The sequence below is a fragment of the Trachemys scripta genome, chromosome 5 (genome assembly GCF_013100865.1).
Source record: "Trachemys scripta elegans isolate TJP31775 chromosome 5, CAS_Tse_1.0, whole genome shotgun sequence".
Taxonomy (NCBI): Eukaryota; Metazoa; Chordata; order Testudines; family Emydidae; genus Trachemys; species Trachemys scripta.
The window spans coordinates 80,045,279-80,062,780 of record NC_048302.1 but is presented as its reverse complement, the minus strand read 5'-3'; the positions used below and the strand labels follow the sequence as shown (position 1 = coordinate 80,062,780).

At 44.9% G+C, this 17,502-nt stretch overlaps 1 long non-coding RNA gene across 1 annotated transcript in view; it reads left to right on the top strand.

Annotated features, from left to right (window-relative positions):
- The window catches only part of LOC117878122, a 46,925-nt gene that overhangs the window by 14,788 nt on the left and 14,635 nt on the right, over positions 1–17,502 (top strand). The window contains exon 2 of the long non-coding RNA XR_004645897.1: positions 16,940–17,100. This is a non-coding gene — a long non-coding RNA (uncharacterized LOC117878122). The remainder of the gene's footprint in view (positions 1–16,939; positions 17,101–17,502) is intronic.

Here is a 17,502-nt window from a genome sequence, read left to right as displayed (position 1 = left end):
TGGTCTGAAGGCTCGCTGTGAACCAATTCTTGAAATGTAGTTCAGATGTTAGATCAACTTTCTCTATTTAAATAGTTATAGCAGGTAATATTTATGCAGAGGTAATGATTAAAGTAAATGAATGTGGTGGTCATGATGAGTCCATAGCTCTTTGGACTACTCCCAGGTAAAAGTGGATGAACATTTATTAAGTTTGAGCTGTGGAGTATGAAGTTTACAGGTTGTGGAACTGTGGAGGACTCATACAAATATGTAGATGTGTGGTATTGACAAGATGGAAATGAGAGAAGCATATGTGAGAGGTTGGGATATCTTGCTGAAGAAGCAACACTTTTTTTTAAAAATAATGGATGAAATTGCTAAATGACAAATTACATAGTGTAAGGAGTTAATTTTTTAACACAAATAAGCATTAAAACTCCTAGGACTAGAGGTTGTTGCTCAATCTATGCTTCTGCTGGCTCTGTGCAATCTCTAGCAGTGCCTGAACTCTAACATAAAGGAATGTGACCCTTTGTTGTGCAACTCTGCCCTCTTTTATAGGAAGAAATTCCTAATCACCCCACACCCAAATAAGAGAGAAATTTGTTAATGTGAAAAATGCCTAGTTTGACTAAAATTCCTTGTTAAAAACATTAAATGAAAATTCTACAATAGCCATAGTTCCTGGAATATCATTGATATGCAATAATATATTGTACCATTACTGTATAATTACACTACTTTTTAAATGTGATTGCCTGTTTACAGTACAACTCATTAATTTTATGAAAATCTTATTTAAAATGACATTATGTACAATGATGAGCGATGTCTGAAACACAATGGCTGCCAAGCTACTAAACTATATTTCTCAAAAGACCACAGTGCTAAAGTCAAAGTTCACACCACCTTTAGAGGTGTAAGAACCCCCACCTTAACTGCCTCTCTATTCTAAGGTCCATCAAGTTGCAAGCAGGCAATACCATGGTAAGTAATAGCTTCCTGTCTCGTTGGCTGTATTGTTGCATAAGTAAACAAGTTAACTCAAACAAAAGGAAAAACAGAACAAGGTAACTTTTTAAAAAAAAATACGTAGCTCTTTGCATTTATCCCAAACCCCTCTAAGTGGCATAATATGCTGCTTATTTTATTAATTAATCTCCCTGAATTTCCTTACTTTTCAGATATAATACCCATTTAATGAGCTTAAAACTCCCTTTAAGATTTCTAAACCTTTTAACTAGCCCTTTTGCCTTGCCCCAGTATATGACTTGCATATTTCAGGATTACTCCAGGATACAAGTCAAGAACAAAAGCTAATAACTCTTCTGGCCAGCAAATTAAAAACAAAATGTAACAAAAATACTTGGTCATATTTAAAGCCATTCATTTACATTTTTCACACCCCTGTTTTTCCTATTGCATGCATTTTCCCCCACTTATCCAGAAGTTATTGGCCACTATTTAAAGCAAACCATTAAACGATAAACAAATATCAAAGAGACAAACATATTTTTAAAAATGTGCAACACATTCAGTGAAATAAGATTCAAATGTTTATATTTTAATTGAATAAACATGCTATTTGGGGCTCTGTATTTAAAGAATTCTAAAATCCATGTAGGGAGGAATAGGATAGGGCACTGAAGAGGAATTCAGAAGCCCTAGGTTCAGTTCCAGCTCAGCTACAGCTCACCTGTGTGACCTTAGTTAACCATGTGGGTGCAAGTCACTTGCCAGGATTATCTGGATATATTTCACTTAATCATTTCCATGCCATTGCCTCACTCCCTCTTATCCTCTCTCTGAGGAACAGAAGTCTACTCTCCTGTGGGCTGTAATATTTGGTCTCATTTTGGTTATTGGATTTTAAAAAGGGAAGAAGGAGAATCCGGGGAACTACAGTCGAGTCAGACTCACCTCAGTCCCTGGAAAAATCATGGAGCAGGTCCTCAAAGAATCCATTTTGAAGCACTTGGAGGAGAAGGCGGCAATCAGGAACAGTCAACATGGATTCACCAAGAGTAAGTTATGCCTGACCAACCTGATTGGCTCTGTAGATATGGGGAAAGTGGTGGACATGAGAGATCTTGACTTTAGCAACGTATTTTGGATACAGTCTCCCACAGTATTCTTGCCAGCAAGATGATAAAAGTATGGATTGGATGAATGAACTATGAAGTGGATAGAAATCTGGCTGGATCATCAGGCTCAGTGGGTAGGGATCAATGGTTCCATGTCTAGTTAGCAGCTGGTATCAAACGGAGTGCCCCAGGGATCGGTCCTGGGGCTGGTTTCAGGGCCGCCCAGAGGATTCAGGGGGCCTGGGGCAAAGCAATTTCAGGGGCTCCTTCCATAAAAAAAAGTTGCAATACTATAGAATACTATATTCTCGTGGGGGGCCCCTGCGGGGCCTGGGGCTAATTGCCCCACTTGTCCCCCCTAATCCCCTGGGCGGCCCTGGCTGGTTTTGCTCAACATCTTAATGATCTGGGTGATGGGATGGATTGCACCCTCAGCAAGTTTGCAGATCTGATGAGGTTCAACAAGGACAAGTGCAGAGTCCTGCACTTAGGATGGCATATTGGGCTGCATTAGTAGGAGCATTGCCAGCAGATCGAGGGAAGTGATTCCCCTCAGATGTGGCCTCACCAGTTCTGAATGTCCAGTTTTGGGGCCCCCCACTACAGAAAGGATGTGGACAAATTGGAGAGATTCCAGCGGAGGGCAATGAAAATAATTAGGGGGCTGGAACACATGACTTATGAGGCGCGGCTGAGGGAACTGGGCTTATTTAGTCTTCAGAAGAGAAGAGTGAGGGAGGATTTGACAGCAGCCTTCAACTACCTGAAGTGGGGGTTCCAAAGAGGATGGGGCTCAGCTGTTCTCAGTGGTGGCAGATGACAGAACAAGGAGCAATGGTCACAAGATGCAGTGTGGAGGTCATCTCCATCCTTATAGGTTTTTAAGGCCTGGCTTGACAAAGCCCTGGCTGGGATGATTTAGGACGGGTTGGTTCTGCTTTGAGCAGGGGGTTGGACTATATGACCTCCTGAGGTCTCTTCCAACCCTAATCTTCTATGATTCTATGGTTTAGTGTGCAGGTGATGGTGGTGGCCTATGATCCAGTCGTCCCTCCTGGTCCTAAAATTGATTATGCTAATATACCCCCTTTGTGAAAGAGAGAGACTACATCCCTACTTCACAAGGTTATATGAGGATAAAATCCATTAATGATTGTGGTGCTGAGGTTAAAATAAGGAGGGCCAGGAAAATAGGTCGACTTAAGTTTTGCAAATGCAAGCATTTATAGTACTTAATATCAATAGAAATATTACTATTTTTTTTTTAAATAACATAACCATTTGTTTTTAAGGGGATAATAATACTGCACAGGAATACTGGCAGGATGCTGCAGTGCTTGCCTATGTGTTCAAAGCAAAACAGTGATCATGATTAGAAACTTGCTTTGAATAAAATGAAACTCTCCAATCTATTTTCATTGTTCAAGCTGAAAATAGCAGAAAAAGTGAACAAAACATTTATATGATGAATTAGTATTCGATTAGATTTTATTTTTTAGTTTTAATCATCTAAACAGGTCTTAGTAACTCAAGTAAGAACTTGTTTCAGACTTGAATTTTAACCTGGCTGTCTCTAATTCTAGAGCAGGGGTTGGCAACCTATGGCACACGTGCCAAAGACGGCACGCAAGCCGATTTTTTTTTTTTTTTTTTAATGAAACGCTGAAGCCTGCCGGGACTCCAGCGTGCCATTAAAAATCCTGCCCGGCCCGGCCCGCTCTCCTCTGCCCTCCGCTCCCTCCTCGGGGGCAGGGAGCAGAAGCATAGCCATACGCACAGGGTGGGCAAATGACCCCACTCTCCCGGCATGGCAAGCTGCAGGGTCCGCGCTCCTGGGCCGGAGCGCAGCAAGCTGCCGGCCCCTCCCACGCCTTCTCCCCTCCCCTGGAGCTCTGCCACCGCGCGCACAGCGCTCTGGGGGGCAGGGGCTGCGTACTCCCGCGGGGCAGTGTTTGGCTCCATGGGGAGGGAAAGACGCTCCCCGCCCACCTGGACCCCTGCCGCCGCACGCGCAGAGCTCTGGGGGCCAAGGCTGCATGCTCCAGCGGGGCAGCTTATCAGGTTCTGTGTGGAGACTCATGGTAAGCGGTCCGGGGCCGGGGGCGTTGGATAAGGGGTAGGCATGGGGGCAGTCAGGGGACAGGGTGGGTTGGATGGGGCATGGGAGTCCCGGGGTCTGTCAGGGGGCGGGGGGTGGATAGGAGTCAGGGCAGTCAGGGGACAGGGAGCAAGGAGGGTCCTGGGTGGGGCAGTTAGGGTGGGGGGTCTCTGGAGGGGGTATTCAGGGGACAAGGAGCTGGGGGGTTGGGAGTTCTTAGGGGGGCAGTCACCCAGCCCTCTCTCCTGAGCCCTGATCCCCCTACACACACCTCCTGCCCTCTGCCCTGAACCCCACACACACCTCCTGCCCTCTGCCCTGAGCCCTGTACCTCCCTCATACACACCCAGCCCTCTGTTTTGACTCCTTCATCCCACCCCCACAACCCTAGCCCTGACTCTGGCACCACCACACATCCCCAGCCCCCCCCCACCCTGACACCTGCACCGCCCCACACCCTATGCACCCGCCACATCCCCACCCCCACCTGAAGCACCAAACGGGAGCTCCTGCACCCCCCACCCACATTCCCATCTGCACTCCTCACATCAAATGGGAGCTGCCCAGGTAAGTGCCCCACACCCGAACCTCCTGCCCCAACCCTGAGCCCCCTCCCTCATTTTAGCTCCTGGCCCGACCCTTCACCCTGAGCCCTGTGCTCAGTGCACTGCCACCCTCAGCTCAGTGCAGAGAAAGGAAGAGAATGGCCAGAACTAGGGAGAAGGTAGGTACCCACTGTATGTGGGGAGGGCCGGGACCCCAGACTGGCAGCGGCTGAGTGGATCCGGCAGCCAGGATCCCGGCTGGCAGGAGCTGGCAGATGGAACCCCTGAGCAGCAGTGAGCTGAGCCGCTCAGTCCACTGCTGGTCTGGGGTCCTGGCCGCCGGCCCCACACAGCCCGCTGCTGGTCTGGGGTTCTGGCTGCCGGACCCTTGCCAGCTGGGGTCCTTGCCACAGGCCTCGCTCAGCCCACTGCCGGCCTAGGTGAACAGAACCCCAGACCAGCAGTGGGCTGAGCGGGCTGGTGGCGTAAGATCAACATTTTAATTTAATTTTAAATGAAGCTTCTTAAACATTTTGAAAACCTTGTTTATAACTAAACTAGTGTTGTATTATAAAATATAATATATATAGACTTATAGAGAGAGACCTTCTATAAAACATTAAAATGTATTACCGGCACGCGAAACCCTAAATTAGAGTGAATAAATGAAGACTCGGCACACCGCTTCTGAAAGGTTGCCGACCCCTGTTCTAGAGTTTCAAATGTTTCGCGTTTGCTGTCTTGAGTACAGAATGTCTTAGTACACACACCACTTTGTAACAACTTTCTATGGTTCTTTTGCTTTCAGACACCATGGATTATATCAAAGGTAGAAATGGAGTATGTTGTATGCAGGTATTTTCTTTGCTACAATTAAGCAAGGGAGGATCTGTTACAAAGTTCCTGGGCTAAAAATATTACATTTCTTTCGGCACTATTGTGCTGTGTTGGACTCCAATTACACCCCAAATAAGTGTGTAATGTATAGCAAAGACACAATGCTAATGAAGTTGCACAGATGCAGTGACAGAAGATGTTCTGTGTTACAGTAAATTGATCTTCATAGGCTTCCATTAAATTATCCAGTACACAGGACCTGAACTAACATCAGAATGGTGGGAATTGGCTTAAATTCCGATTTTATCTAGCCTACTCATGTTGTTGGGTGTTTAAGAAAAACAAGAGGAGAGCTTTAGAGAGAGAGGAGCTCCATTTTGCTTGATGGTGATCAGTGTGTTCAGAATTTTTGAAAACCAGAATACAGGACTATGAATTAATTTGGATGGTGTAATAAAAAGAGAGGGTAACAGTACTGATCTAAGGGTAATATAGCCTGCCCATAATCACCAGTGTAACTAATCAGCAACGCTTCCATTTATTGCCAGCAGAACTTCTTGGGTTGTAAGTAGTTTAGTCTAAATAAATACAGATAATACATTAAAATTAAGGCTGTCAATTAACTGCCCTTAACGCCTGCGGTTAATGTACTTCACAATTAACACGTTAATTTTTTTTAACGCGCTTTAATCACAGACCCTCTGGGCAGGAGAGCTGCATGAGCAGCTCGGGGAAAAACCTGTCCAGGCGCAGTAACGCAGGCTGCCACCAGAGGGCTGGAAAAGAAGAGGCTACAGAAAGTAATGACAGGCTTCAGAGTAGCAGCCGTGTTAGGCTGTATCCGCAGAAAGAACAGGAGTACTTGTGGCACCTTAGAGACTAACAAATTTATTAGAGCATAAGCTTTCGTGGACTACAGCCCACTTCTTCGGATGCATACAGAGTGGAATAAATATTGAGGAGATATATATACACACATACAGAGAGCATAAACAGGTGGGAGTTGTCTTACCAACTCTGAGAGGCCAATTAAGTAAGAGGAAAAAAAAATTTTAAGTGATAATCAAGATAGCACAGTACAGACAGTTTGAAAAGAAGTGTGAGAATACTTACAAGGGGAGATAGATTCAATGTTTGTAATGGCTCAGCCGTTCCCAGTCCTTATTCAATCCTGAGTTGATTGTGTCTAGTTTGCATATCAATTCCAGCTTAACAGTCTCTCGTTGGAGTTTGTTTTTGAAGTTTTTCTGTTGTAATATAGCCACCCGCAGGTCTCTCATTGAATGACCAGACAGGTTAAAGTGTTCTCCCACTGGACAACCCCCCAACCTAAAGCAAATACTCACCAGCAACCACACATCACTGAACAAAAACACTGACCCACGAACCTATCCTTGTAACAAAGCCCGATGCCAACTCTGTCCACATATCTATTCAAATGACATCATCATAGGACCTAATCACATCAGCCATACCATCAGGGGCTCGTTCACCTGCACAGCTACCAATGTGATATATGCCATCATGTGCCAGCAATGCCCCTCTGCCATGTACATTGGCCAAACCGGACAGTCTCTACGCAAAAGAATTAATGGACACAAATCTGACATCAGGAATCAAAATACTCAAAAACCAGTGGGAGAACACTTTAACCTGTCTGGTCATTCAATGACAGACCTGCGGGTGGCTATATTACAACAGAAAAACTTCAAAAACAAACTCCAACGAGAGACTGCTGAGCTGGAATTGATATAGAGAACGTGGTCTGGTGAGCTCAGCCTCCCTGCACCAGCCTCTTTGTCCCTGAGGTAAAATCCACCCTCCCCTGCAAACAAGGGCTCACTCTGCTGAAGGGAGTCCACCTAGCCAGGGGTGAAAGTAACTTGCAGGACTTAAGGGGTCGTGGCCTCAACCAGAAGAGGCAGGTCCTCTCAAGATGTAAATGCCCTGGGGCACTGGCTAGGAGCCCCAGAGCCTTTAAAGGGGGGATTTAAAGGGTCCGTGGCTGCGGGGAGCCCTGAGCTTTGCCGGGCTGGGGTCGGGATTTGAAGGGCCCAGAGCTCCGGCCGCTGCGGGGAGCTCTGAGCCCTTTAAATTCCGGCCCCAGCCCGGCTGCCGGAGCTGCGTAGGTGGATGGGGGGGGGAGTGGGGTTAAAGGGCTCGGGGCTCCCCACAGCAGCAGGGAGCTCTGGGCCCTTTAAATCCCGGCCCCAGCCCGGCCTCTGGAGCTGCGGGCGGGATTTAAGTGGCAGAGAGCCCAAAGCCCTTTAAATCCCCACCATGGAAGCCCAGTACCAGAAATCACCCTTCCAGAAGCATCAGCAAAACGCCTTCCTCATGCTCCTCCTGCACAAGTCATTGCTTACTTACGCTCCTCCCTGGTTTTCCCCAACGCTGAATGCTTGTTTGTCTGAGTGACTGGCTGAACAAGAAGTAGGATTGAGTGGACTTGTAAGCGCTAAAGTTTTACATTGTTTTGTTAAGTGCAGTTGTTCTTTTTACATAATGCTACATTTGTAAGTTCAACTTTCGTGTTAGAGATTGCACTACAGTACTTCAATGCAGTGAATTGAAGTTTTTTTTACAGTGAAAATGTTTGTAATAACAAATTAATATAAAGTGAGCAGTGTACACTTTGTATTCTATGTTGTAATTGAAATCAATATACTTGAAAATGTTGAAAACATACACATTTATTTAAATAAATGGTATTCTATTATTGTTTAACAGAGCAATTAATCGTGATTAATAGTTTTAATTAGGGCCGTCAAGTGATTTAAAAAATCTTATAGGTCAAGTCTTATTGACAATACCTATAGTGAATAGGTACAGTGAATATTTGAACTATATAGTGAAAATTCAAAGGGCCAGATCATCTGCTACCCCAGGGCTCTGCTCTTTGATGCTGAGGGTAGGGGGAGAAGATGGCTTTAAGCCACCTATCTTGCCCCTGGGCCTGCTAGGTGCAAGATAGGTCAGCCGCAGGACTTTAATAGCAGCAAGTTTGAGATTCTTTGAACTCCTTTATCATTTTTGCTGCGCTTCTCTAAATTCCCTCTAATGTAACACTATTTTGTAATTAATGACATGAACTGTCATGAAAACAGTATTTCGGGTGCCATCATGCCATCGCTTTAGAGAAGGCAATAGTCTCCATGCTCTCTGAATTGCTGCATTTGTGCTTTACATTGGCCTCTCTCCCCCCCGCTATATCACACTGCACTGACTTCTCATTTTCCACTGGTCTCTCTCTATTGCTGTCTGGTTTTCTTCCGTCCATCAATTTATTTATTTGCTAGCACAGTTGCCATAAATTAACTCGGCCCTATGATATTTACCACTGTCTATCCCTTCTGATTTTTTTTAAAAACTTCGGTGGGAGGGAAATCTTTCCAATCGTGTATACAGACATCGACAACCCTTTCTGCAGGGATGTTAACCTTAATTATATTCTGGTTGTCATAATTTAGCTGATTAGCTTGAACCAGCTCCTACACCTATTTAGGACTAAACTGAGAATAGCCTCTCACTTTATGTAAAATAGAACTAGCTGTTCCACAAGGGCATAATGTAAAGATGTAGAGGAATAGCTTCTGGAGCCTAATGCATCCTCTTTATGATGATGATGGACAAGAGGATGGATATAACCTCAACTATACCCTGCCCTCTACACACTGGTACAAATGGTCCAGCTGCAGAGCTGAACTCCATGTCAGTGGTGTGCACTCTGCACCGTCCTCCAAATCCTGTTGTGTACCCCACATGTGAGTGCATGATAGGGTCCCTGTCTGTGCCAATACACCAAGGATATGAATCTGTTATAGTCCCAACTAGGGAGCCTTGGCTCTCTAGTTCCAGCTCTAACACCTCATGCTTTTAGCACTGGAAGTCCTCAATGTGTTGGCCAAGATGGCGGCTGGCACAGCTGGACAGCACGAGAGTATCTGTTCTGCTGCTAGGGACCCTCTGTGGATGTGAAGGTGGGGGTCAGGATTTACCCTTTAATGAACTAACTTCTCATGCTTAGAATTTTTATTTGCATGTGATACAATGTTTACTTCCACTTTAAAAAAAAATGTTAGCAAATACACGATCCTCTCAGTATGAGGTGTCCTGAGAAGAAACTACATGAATTGTGATTTGTTAATAAGGCTTAGTTCAGTTTTCTGAACCATTGACTCTGGGTTAAGGATGTTAAAAAGATATGGAGAGCTCACTTCTGAGCCCACGAACATTGATGTTTTAAGAAGGTGTCCTTTAGGTGAAAAGCATTTAACTTAGTGCAGTAGCATCCCTTGAGCGTGACCTGTATGAGAAGGGTTTAATAAGCGCATCTCACAAATTGCATATAAACAGCCATGTTATTTGAAGTTAGAGACTTGATGCAAGCAACGGAAAAGGCTAATTTAATTTATTATTGTTGAGCTGGATAAGCAATAATTTTAGCTCATTAAAACTGCTTTTCTGATATCAGAGTGCCCAATAAAAATTATACAGGCCATGAAGCCTTCAACCATAATATCACTGATTTAGGACAGTGTGTGATAGCTGCTTCTTGTATTAAGAATCAGAATAGATCTAGTACTATCTGTGGAAGCTGTACAGAGAAAATCTAAATGGTGAAGTCAACTGCAGTCACAGGTGTTGAGCAGCTTTCAGGGTTTGGCTTTATTGGGAACCTTGCCTGAGCAAAAACTGAGTAAGAACTTCAGGAGATGGTTCAATCTGAGCGGGGTCACACATGCCACTCTGTATCTGTGAACAGAAGGGAATCTGCATTTGTGAAAGGGAGAACTCTATCTGAAATGCTCTTTCCAGCCCTTCTGTGAGGTTTCCCTGGCTCTGGGCTCTGCAGATCTGGACTGTGAGTGTGTGGGCCAGTACTAGACAAGGTGTGGAGCCAGCTGAACTAGTTTGGATTTGCCCTCACCATGCCCCTTCTAGAAAAAACAATTTTTTACATTAAATTCCATTTGTGTTGCTGTTATAAGAATTCCAGTATAATGGTTCAAAACCCCATAACCCCACCCCCTCAACCTTTTATGAAGGAAGAGGTTTTGTGACCAGTACAGTTGTCACCATTTAAAAGGTCAGTAAGTTGGATCTGAAATACCTTAGTTTCCCCCTATATTTAGAACAGGAGGTAACTGTGTCTGAACTGTTGCAAAACCTTATAAGGGCAACCACAGAAGCCAGTTAAAATGGTATGCTTGCTGGTATGTGGTACATGTTCCTATGTATGTCAATAAGTTAGATATTATATTTGTTATGCAAAAATCAGCTTAAATGATTTGCAAGTCACCACACGTGGCGCCCATTTAATTAAATGGAATTAAACTGGTAGATAATTTTACCCATGATGTAGAACAGTTGAATAGCTATATTTTCAATTAGCATGTCTTCTTAAGAAGATATCACCATATCCAAGTTTACTTGTCTATATTTGATGCCTTTGCTTTATTTTTGATAAGTGAACCCACATTTATTTTATACAAATGCTTTTGGGAGGAACACTTTCTAAAATGCCCTCTTAATTTCTTTGGAGGGTTAAATGAAGGACCGAAAAACACCCCAGTGTGGCAAGGCTTTTTCTCTCAAGAGTTGATTGGAGGTGTGACTCAGGAGTTCATGGATAAGGCTAAGGTTTAGCCACCGGGGCCGGCTCCAGACACCAGGAAACCAAGCAGGTGCTTGGGGCAGCACATTTTCAGGGACCACATTCCAGCCAGCCTTTTTGTGCTTGGGTGGCAAAAGCCTAGAGCTGTCCCTGGCAGCAGCAGCGCGTCCTGCACTGGTGGCGCCCTGGGGCCGCTGCGGTTCGCGTCGGGGAGCAGCACCCACACCTTATGGCCGGGCAGGCTCCGAGCACGGGACACTCAGGCTGGGGGCCGCCACTCAGGGCACACGGAGCCGTCTGCAGGTGCCGCAGGGCGACCGCCCCCCCAGCGCCGCAGCCAGAGCCGCCCAGGGACTGCGGCAGGGCGGCCAGGAGCGGGGCCATAGAGGGCAGGGTGCTGCTGTGCAGGGCCCGCGTCCCGCTCTCCGGGGCTCCACTCCCTCTGGGGCTGCCCTGCCCCGGCTCCTCAGCCCCCTGCCGGGGCGGTCCCCCGGCTCCGTCTTCCCCGGTCCTGGAGGCGGGAGCCCTGGCTAGAGGGACCCTGCGCTGAGGCGCGGCCTGGGAGCCCTGCTGCTTACCCCGACCCTGCCAGCGCTGGACCGGCTGGAGGCGAGGGGGGAGCCCAGCACTGGGGAGGTGGGTGGGGTGGGGGGAAGAGCTCAGGGTTGAGGTGGCAGGAGGTGCGGGTGAGGGGCAGCCAAAAATTTTTTTGCTTGGGGAGGCAAAAAACCTAGAGCTGGCCCTGTTAGCCACTGTTCTGGCGGTCCCTGGAGACAGCTGCCCGGGGCTGCCCAAGCAGCGGCCGGTGTGGCTGGCCCCGGGGCAGCCCCTGGGACCGCTGCCCAGGACCGCTGCTCAGGCGTTCCCCAGGCCAGCCCCAGGACTGCTGCTCGTTCGCTCCCTGGGACCTGCCGCACCGGCCGCTGCTCGCATGGTCCCCGGAGCCAGCTGCCCGGGGTTTCCTAAGCGGCAGTCAGTGCAGCTGGCTATGGGATGCCTGAGCAACTGGGCCCAACTGCTCAGGTGGTCCTGAAGTCAGCTACACCAGCTGCTGCGGAAGTCACAGAGGACACTGAAAGTCACCGAATCTGTGATTTCCATGACCACCTTGAAGAATCTCACCTTGTTCGTGGAGTCTGAGTTGGGAGATTTGGGGGTTAGGATGCTACTGTATAAGATCTTTTATTGACTCATTGTGAGATGACCTATCCCTTGTTAAGTGCCATGTATTAATAATAATGAATTAAAATTGTCTTGTGATAGGTTTGTGTTGAGAGCTTGGGATAAGTGCAGTAAGCAGATCAAAATGAGAGAACAGTTTGTTTATTTTAGCTTGACAGAAATCATCCCAGAACCATATTAATTATATGTATTCTGAAACGTGTATACTTCAGATCTTTTCAACAATATGACTATAATAAGGTGCAGGTAGGATACTGCATCTCAAAGCCAAGATACAGTAATCCACAAACCATGCTATAATCAAAGCCCACAGTAGTTTTAATATATGAAGAAGGAATAGATAAACTATGGATTTATTTGCATAGTTGCATATAACTTTCTTAAAACACAATTAAGAACAATACATGGTATGTGACTTAAGATGCAGTGTTCGTTAATCAATAATGCTATGGCTGTATATTAAATTAACATGTATTGTTTGACTAATTTCTTTCAGCTGCAGATATTTTGAATCACATGCAGATTTTATTTTCAAATGTAAAATGCTTTTCATTACTTGGATTGGAAAATTTAGCACATGATTCAATTTGGATTTGCTTCCTAACAAGTGATTTTATTCCACAGTGATAAATCTTTTAGAAGAAAGGAGTTGATTAACAGAGCTGAATTTCCTAAACCAATATGGATTTTAAGTATTTTATTAGGGCCAAATTCAGGGTGAATGGTGTGCTCCTGCAGTCTGCAAAATCCCTTTCTGCTGAATGCATGTGGATGACTTTTAATTACTGTACATGCCAAAGAGAAAACTAAAGTCAGGTAAAAGAGGAGCAACAGGTTCTCATCTGAAAAGTGCAGTTTTATTAGGAAAGAGACTGTCCTAAAAGGTGGTATGATTGTCAGGGACAGGAACCTTATTTCCATTAGGGCATTTTTTTTTCATAATGGCTACTTCATTAAAGTGGACACTATTAAAATATTTATAAATGCCTTTGTGAGCAGTTAGTAGTATTGCTGGTCTGCAGTGTAGAAGGTACAGATTGTGAATTCCGGGGCAGGTTTTATGACCTTTTTTTGTTTAGAAAGCATATAGGCACAGATTTTTTTTTTTTTTTCCCCCAAGCTATTTAGCTATTGGTCTGCTCATCATTGTGAGTCTGAGTCCCAGTTTCCTAAGTCACTTTGACTTACTTCAGCTGTCATTAAGACTGTCTTACTGTCACTAGGATTTCCCCCCGTGTTCGCTAATCTGAGGTAAGAACGTATCTCTCCCCCCACCCTCCCCCCTCCTCAACCCACCCAGAGTGAAGAGAGCAGAGCGGAAGAAATTGACATCTACTGTAGTGTTCTATCAGAAGGCTGAGGTTGGCTGAAGGAGGGCATAATTATGGTAGGGTAAATTAAAGTGATTGAAAGAGGGGATTTAACAAAGAGAAGGGTGGGAAGGGGGGTGAAAGGTGGATTTTGTTGTTTTGTGTCACTGAGATTGTAGCCTCTCAGGATAAATGCATTAGATTGTGAGGTACTCCTATACTACAGTAAGGCTGCCATAATAAGTACCTTACATAGAGAGATGTAAAATTATTGCAGTTTTGGAGCAAGATTAATTAGCTGTTACATTATTTCTTCTAGAATCATATTTTGAGCATCCACAATCCTAAACTATTATAATCCATCTGTTTTTAAATCTCCAAGTCGTGAGACTTCTGGCTATATTTAAAATATTTGTGCTAGTATATACAACCCCAATCATATCCCTACTCACCCTTTTAAATGTTCTACTATCGAAACTTAGATTACAAGGTGACCAAGTTTTTTCTATGGTGGCCCTTAAGATATGGAAATCTATCCTCTTGACATCAACCTTGGGCTGCCACTTCTGCCTTTATACAACTTCTGAAAACATTTCTCTTTCAGCTCTATCTTTGACATAATTATTGTCAAGCTCTCCTATGCTAATGTTGAACTTATTGTAATCATTATTAGTGGCTTTACTCTTGTTGTTTCTCAAATCAAAGCTTATGTCTAACTCATCAAATTGTGACTAGCCGCCACTCTGGTGTGGTCTGTGAACTAGCTGTACCAAGAAGTAATCACTTAAAATGTTGAGAACTTGTTTCTCTAAACCTTGTCCTGATGGTGTCATGTGATCAGATGATATGCAGGTATTTGAAGTCACCCGTTGTTACTAGTTCATTCGATCTAGGTGTCTACTAGTATACGTATACTGTTATGACTTAGTGTACAGTAACTCCTCACTTAGTCTTCCCGCTCAATGTTGTTTCGAAGTTACGTCGCTGCTCCATTAGGGAACATACTCATTTAAAGTTGTGCAATGCTCCCTTATAACATCGTTTGGCTGACTTTACAAAGGAGCATTGCACAAGTTCCTCTTCTCCGCCTCCTTCCCCTCCCTTCCTCCCAGCGCTTCCCCCACCGCCAAACAGGTGTTTGGTGGCACTTAGGACTTTCTGGGAGGGAGGGAGCAAGCGAGTGGGGAAGCTGCTCCCCCGCCCCCCGGCAGGCAGGGCCACCCAGAACGCAGGAGCTTTAGGGGCTGCAGGGCCCTGGGTTAAGGGAGCCCCGGGGCCCTGGCCTGCAGCTCTAAAGCCCCTTTTGGAATGCGGCCCTGTGAGCACGGGCCAGAGGACTCAAGAGGAGCAGGGGCAGCTGCGCAGCCAGCGGCTGCAGAGAAGCAGCGCTTTCCCCTTCAAAGCTGGCTGGAGAGAATTGTTCTAGGTGGCCCTGCCTGCTGTGGGGGGGGGGGGGGGGGAGAGACAGCTCCCAGAATCGTGGCCATGGGGGCGGTGCCGCGTTGCGCAGAGCCACCTGCATGCCCCCTGCACCAAACAGGAGCTGCCCCAGGTAAGTGCTCTGCACCTCCTGCCTGCCCCAGCCCTGAGCCTCCTACTGCATCCCCATCCTGAGCACCCTCCTGCACCCTAACTCCCTCCCAGACCCCGCGCCCCCACCCTGAGCACCCTCCCAGACCCTTCATCCCCAGTCCTGAGCCCCAGGGGCAAGCCAGGGGCATCTCCCCACCACAGTACAGTACTGTATATAATGCCTTTTTGTCTGCCCCAAAAAAGTTTCGTTGGAACCTAACCACCCCCCCCGCATTTACATTAAATCTTACGGGGAAAATTTGGATTCGTTTAACATTGTTTCACTTAAAGTTGCATTTTTCAGGGACATAACTACAACATTAAGTGAGGAGTTACTGTATTCATATGTATTCTGCTGTATGGTCTGCTTCACTCAGAAATTTGATCCCGCTATATTCCATGGAAGCATTTGCCTATAGTGCTAATCCTCTGTCTCTACAACCTAATCTGTCTTCCTGCAAAATTTATGTTCACGTTGCCCACACATAGTCTATATTCTGTGCATTAAACAATATAGTCCCTACCATGGCTAATCTAACTCTTTTCTAGATGTCCTCTGGATTTTTTCTTAATTTTGATATGTATCAACCTTTTATTGGAACAATCTATTTACTTGAACCAATTTTTTTTAAATGGCAATTTTTTGGTTTTTCTGTGGCTTTAGATCTTTTTCATTGAAATAGAACTAACTTCAGCACAGCAAGATGCTTCTAAATTAAAACCTTACTGCATTTTGACAAAAAGGGGGGGGGGGAAATCTTTTTTCCCCCTGTGTCAGTCTGAACTGGAGTATATTAATCATATGAGTTGGTTTATCTTGTGTGTGAATCAAATGCATTATATTAAGTATTGCTGCCTGCAGTATCCCACCTGGCATGAATTTATATAATCTGTGAATATCCATAAATTGAAATTACAATATAAGATTTCAGACTAAATTTATGAAAATTGCCTAACAATTTGGTCTTCATAGCATGTAGAATGCTCAATCAAGTTGTTAAAACATAGAAATTGTCAAACTAATTTTCTAATCAAGTGTCCTTTTGCTGACAATTTTCAGTATCAGATATCAGGAACTGGTATAAAAACTACGGCTAATCAAAATTTTCCCTTTTCTTTGGAGAATAGGGTTTTCAACCAAACAAACATTCAGGGACAGTATCTGCTTTCCTTGAGGGTTTTTTTTGTTTTTGTTTTGTTGTTTTTTTTTTAAGTGAATATTTTCATCTGAAAACCAGTGTGTGTTTGTTTGCATTTTTGTGTTTGGGATTTTTGGTTATTCCATTTAAAAATTGATTTCCTCCTGCCCCCCTCCCCCAGCACAGCTGTAGTAAAAGCATCATAATGGACAATTTTGAAAAAATAAGCATAAGAAGAAAGCTTCCTGCTAGCTCCAGGCAGTTAGGGACACAATTATTTTAATCTGCTATATGGTTATAAAATAATTATTTACAAATATGCAAATGGCTCATTACATGACTTGTATAATATGTCACACATGGATCTGCACTAAGCTTGGTAACTATGCTCTGTGTTATGAACTATAGGTCACATCCTGATTTAAGAAGTATGCACCCAACTATAATTCACAATCAATGTGTACATATCTGAGGGCAGAATCTGGCACAATCGTATCGCAACACAGCTTCAAAAAGAAAAGGCTTGCTGTAAACAAACAATGACTAAATTCACAGAACATGCTTTCTTTTCAGACTAGATCATAGCTATCATCGTGGGTAGAAGTACCAGACCTACTATAGATCCTGTAGACTCAAGGAAGGAACTGCTGCTGGGAACCAAGATGTCTACTATGACTGCTGTTGCTAATTAGCTGGATTCTCTTCAGGCAGTTTGGTCCATTGTGAAGCATATGGTAAGTGTTTTATATTTTCAGCTGACTTTAGGAATTGCTTTGCTTGTTGGTGAGGGTACACTGTTTTGCCCATAGAAGGGTAATGATTTGGATTATGAAAGTAACTCTTGTGTGTTGAGCTAGCAGTTGCTGCTTTTTAATCCCATTCCCTTCACCAAGCCTCAGCAAAGAGGCTTGCCACATAAGAGCTCAATGGCATGTGGAGGGAAGGATTCTTCATTCTTTAGTAGCTCCTGCACATGCTATGACCCTTATGTGGAAGAGAATGGCTGACAAACTGGACCCTTTGTGCCCCAAACGCTATATAACCAGATGACACACAAGAAGTCCCCGTGGACAGGGCCGGCTCCAGGCACCAGGCACCCAAGCACATGCTAGGGGCGGCGGGGGGGAGCGCGGCGC